Below are 4,549 nucleotides of genomic sequence, written 5' to 3'. Positions count from 1 at the left end.
GTGAGCAGTTGAGCGGCCTTAGCATATCATTAGCATATTATGCTTTGATTGGTTGAACGGACGACCGAACAACCGGACACTTAGCATATTAGGCTTTTATTATAGAGGATCATAGAAAACCTTATCCCCACAGATTCTACAACATCGGTGGTAAGGACACAAATGATTTGAAAGACACACATTCCCAACATTGACCTCGGAAGAAACAGACAATCTGAGGTAGCCTGGCTCGTGCACGCAGCACATTTTGAAGTCGTTATCAGAAACCCTCCCACAAAGAAAGCTCTCGACTCACATGGCTTCACCGGCGGATTTGGTCGAACATTTAAGGCAGAAATGGCACATCTTACACCAACTCTGTCATAAACTCACGAGAACCCTGTCACCTCCTTTCACGTGGCCAGCGCTGTGCTGATACCTAAGCCCTGGGAGGGTCGGCCCGCAGGCCGCGCTGCCCGGCGCTCGTCACGGAGCGTCCCGGAGCCGCTCTCCGTGACAGCATACACGCGCCAGGCCCACGCCGGAGGACAACTGCAAAGGGTGAGGATTCATTCCTCCTGTGCAGTGGTAGCATCATTTATTTATTCATTTTAAATACATTTTACTGATTTCAGGGAAGAAGGGAGAGGGAGAGAGAGAGAGGAACATCAATAAGGAGAGAGAATCATGGATTGGCTGCCTCCTGCACGCCCCACACTGGGGATCGGGCCGCAATCCAGGCCTGTGCCCTGACTGGGAATCAAACCCGGGACCCTTTAGTCCACAGGCGGATGCTCTATCCACTGAGCCACACCAGCCAGGGCTGTGCAGAAGGGTTTACAATCAGCGCACGGACCCGCAGGAGACCCAGTGCCGAGGCCCCGGGTGAGTGGTGGGAGGCCGCAGTTCCTGAGCCGCGTGGCCAGGATCGGATCCAGGTCAGTTCACCCTCGCTCACCCCTCACCCCCCCCAGCCTTCCCAGCACCAGGCAGCGGAGCATGCTCCTGCTCCGTCCCTCCCCTGCCAGCGAGCCTGGCCCCTGGGGTGCAAACCCCTCAGGGAAGCACCGAGCCTGGGGGCACGTCGGGAATAACTAGGAGTGAGCAGGGGGGACTTTCCGGCTCCCCTCCCCCGCGTGATGAATCCCCGCTTTTAACATGCAAATGTCTCCCTCCTCCAGCGGCAATAAATACCGCGTGCTGGATGCCTGCTTATCACTCATCCCCCAGGTACCCGGTCTGCTTCCTCGCCGCCTCCCATCACGTTGGATTTCTTTAACCCTCCGAGGACCCCCTGGTGGGGCGGCGACAGGGATGGCAGGGGTGACCACAGAGGGGGGCCGAGACAGGAGATATTAGCCGCCACGAGGAAAAGGGGGGCGCCCAGTGAAAAACACCGCCAACTGCATCTGAGTAACTTGAGGCTGGGCACGGAGCGACACAACCGAGCAGCCACAGGCACGGCCGACGCCATCCGCAAGGCGCCCTCCCTGCCCGGCTCCTCGACAGGAACGTGGGGCCACTTGTCACCTCCCTGACACTGAGCACTCCCCGACACCCGGTGCTCCCGACACCTAGTGCCCCCCAACACCCGGTGCTCCCCGACACCCAGTGCCCCCCAACACCCAGTGCCCCCCGACACCCAGTGCCCCCGACACCCAGTGCCCCCGACACCAGGCGCTCCCCAACACCAAGTGCCCCCCGACACCAGGCGCTCCCCGACACCAGGTGCCCCCCAACACCAGGCGCTCCCCGACACCCAGTGCCCCCCGACACCCAGTGCCCCCCAACACCCAGTGCCCCCCGACACCCAGTGCCCCCGACACCCGGTGCTCCCCAACACCCAGTACCCCCGACACCCAGTGCCCCCCGACACCGGGCGCTCCCCAACACCAGGCGCTCCCCGACACCCGGTGCTCCCCGACACCCAGTGCCCCCCGACACCCAGTGCTCCCCAACACCGGGCGCTCCCTAACACCCGGTGCTCCCCAACACCCAGTACCCCCGACACCCAGTGCCCCCCGACACCCAGTGCCCCCCGACACCCGGTGCTCCCGACACCTAGGGCCCCCCAACACCCGGTGCTCCCCGACACCCAGTGCCTCCTGACACCGGGCGCTCCCCAACACCAGGCGCTCCCCGACACCCAGTGCCCCCCAACACCCAGTGCCCCCCGACACCCGGTGCCCCCCAACACCCAGTGCCCCCCGACACCCAGTGCCCCCCAACACCCGGTGCCCCCCAACACCCAGTGCCCCCCGACACCCGGTGCCCCCCAACACCCAGTGCCCCCCGACACCAGGTGCTCCCCGACACCCAGTGCCCCCCGACACCCGGTGCCCCCCGACACCCGGTGCCCCCCAACACCCGGTGCTCCCCAACACCCAGTACCCCCGACACCCAGTGCCCCCCGACACCCAGTGCCCCCCGACACCAGGCGCCCCCAGACACCCCGTATCCCCCGACACCCAGTGCCCCCCGACACCCAGTGCCCCCGACACCCGGCGCCCCTGAACTTTCTCCACTGGCACCTCCACAAAGGCCAGCCCCCCACCCCCAGAGCTGGGTGGAGGGACCTTTCCTTCTGAAGGAGTTGTCCTTGCTCCCAGGACCCCCAGCTCTGCCCCTCCCCCCTCCACCTGACACGGGCTGAGGGCGGACACGGCACGCCCGTCCTGCCCCGTGGCCGCCTTCGTGGTCCCCTGGCCTCCCGCCTGTCAGCCCGCCTGGGATTTCCCTGTAGGACAGGGCTTCTGAGCTTCCTTCTTCTAAACTCTATGTTTATGGACTCCAGAGAGAGGGAGCGGGAGCGGAAACATCGGTGATGAGAGAGAATCTGGATCGGCGGCCCCCTGCACGCCCCCCACTGGGGATGGAGCCCACAACCCGGGCCTGTGCCCTGACCGGGGATCGAACCCTGACCTCCTGGATCCTGGGTCGATGCTCAGCCCCTGAGCCACGCCGGCCGGGCGAGACTCATGTTTGTAAACACGTGAAGTGACACCCGGGTTACAAAGGAGCCGTGAGCCTGGAGTGGCGCTGCCCGTGTCTAAGCACTGACCACGTGTGCGCTTGCGCACTGACGCATCCGGGACGACCTGGTAGCACGGGCCCCACAGCCACCCCAGGCCGGACACGGGCCGGGCACACGCGTGTTGAGACAGTGTCTGGGGTTTCTGTGGGAGTTCACAGTGCGGGTGCCCGGTGCCGGCCGCCCGGCCACACGGGGAGGCGACGCTGGCCTTCACGGGGCCGAGAGAATAAAGGCGCAATGGCTTCCGTGCGAGCTCACGGGAGGAAACGCCCGGGCACAGCCGCCATCCCCTCGCACCACCGCGTGTCTTCCCTGCGGGACCCGGGGGCCAGGGACCCGCTTGTCGCCCCGCGGCGGCCACAGGGCGCCTGTACCCTGCCCGCCGCGTTCGCAGATGCGGAGGGTATGCGGCGTCCTGGGCGCGGGGCGGCGTTTCCGGCGGCTCCTGCGAAGGCTGAGAGCCGGGCCCTCCCCCCCGTGCGGACTCGTCCCCTCGGCACCGTGCTCACGTGTTTCCCTAGCTCAGCCGAGATGTGACGCCCACAGCAGAGCCGCCACTTCACGTGCGAAGTCCACGTGTTCGGTGCTCACCGGGTGTGCCCTCGCCTGCCTCGTCCAGGCGCTTCCATGGCCCAGAGGCCCCTGCCCGGGACGGGGCTGCCTTTCCGGCAGGGCCCACAGGTGGGGAGCCGGTCCGATGGGTGCTCGCGAGTAACAAACGCCCGGCAAGGTCTCTCCCGGTCGCTCGGGCCTGCCGGCCCCTGTCCCGGCGGCGATGCCAGTGAGGGTGCACGGGGGGGGGGGGCTCCCATCAGACCCCCCCACACACCGGGGAGGGGTGTTAACACGGAAATGCACGCATCACCCTCCCCAGGTCAGGTGGTTCAACCAAACAGGAGGAAGCGCCCGCTTTGCTTTGAAGAAGTGCGCGCGGCCGGGACGGGGGAGTGGGGGGCTGAGGGGGGGCTGAGGGGGGTGGGGGGGAAGGGGAAAGAAAAGAAAAAAATCTTGGGCTTTGGATGAACGGCATCTCCAAAGTGATCGGGTAATGAACAGGCGCATAATAATCGCGGGAGGGCGTGCGCAGAAGGAACGGTACGAGGAGTCCTCCCTCCGCCCCCCCCGCCCCCCACGCAGCGGGAGAGACAAACCGAGGCCCCAACAGCTGAGGACGGCCCGTCCCGAGCCCGCCACGCAGCCACCGCGGACCCTCGGCCACGAGCCAGCGCTCTGGCGGCCGGGAGCGGGTGCGGCCACGGCAGAGTCGGAGGTGCCCGGGCAGGTGCCACGCCGTGCGGCCACGGCAGAGTCGTGCTCACCAGGAAGCACCGGCCCTGGAGAGCAGCAGCCACGTGCAACAGACAACCTCCACCGGGAAACGCTCCCGGAGCCGCCGAAGAAGCCGCCTGGCCACGCACACGGAGTGCCCCCGAAAGGTGCAGACCCAGGCCCCCCACGCAGAGACCTCCAGCCCGGAGCGAGCCCCAGGGGCTGAGCTGGCAGCGCGGACGGAGCTCGTGGCCGCGGGACGGCGCG

The sequence above is a fragment of the Eptesicus fuscus genome, chromosome 6, assembly GCF_027574615.1.
Source record: "Eptesicus fuscus isolate TK198812 chromosome 6, DD_ASM_mEF_20220401, whole genome shotgun sequence".
Taxonomy (NCBI): Eukaryota; Metazoa; Chordata; class Mammalia; order Chiroptera; family Vespertilionidae; genus Eptesicus; species Eptesicus fuscus.
The sequence above is the reverse complement of the archived record's forward strand: the minus strand, read 5'-3'. Positions refer to the sequence as shown.